The following is a 293-nucleotide window of genomic DNA, read 5'->3' on the forward strand; positions in this document are numbered from 1 at the left end:
ATGGAAAGAGGAAGGGAGGATCCTGGGATTGTGTTGTCCTGCTGCAGATGGGTGCTGGGGTCTGGATGGGTGCTGTGAAGGTGCTGGGGCCCAACGTAGAATGGCAGAATTGAGTTGGAATTAATTGAATCTTTAAGGCCATCTGGTGCCACTCCCTGCAGTGAGCAGGGACACCACAGCTCCATCAGTGCTCACAGTCCATCCAGCCTGACCTTGGCTGTCTGCAGGGATGGGGCACCACCACCTCTCTGGGCAACTTGTGCCAGTGCCTCACACCCTTATCATAAGAAACT

Source organism: Cyrtonyx montezumae, unplaced genomic scaffold (assembly GCF_038088225.1).
Source record: "Cyrtonyx montezumae isolate F1298 unplaced genomic scaffold, pur_monq_1.0 scaffold_13, whole genome shotgun sequence".
In the NCBI taxonomy this organism is placed as follows: domain Eukaryota; kingdom Metazoa; phylum Chordata; class Aves; order Galliformes; family Odontophoridae; genus Cyrtonyx; species Cyrtonyx montezumae.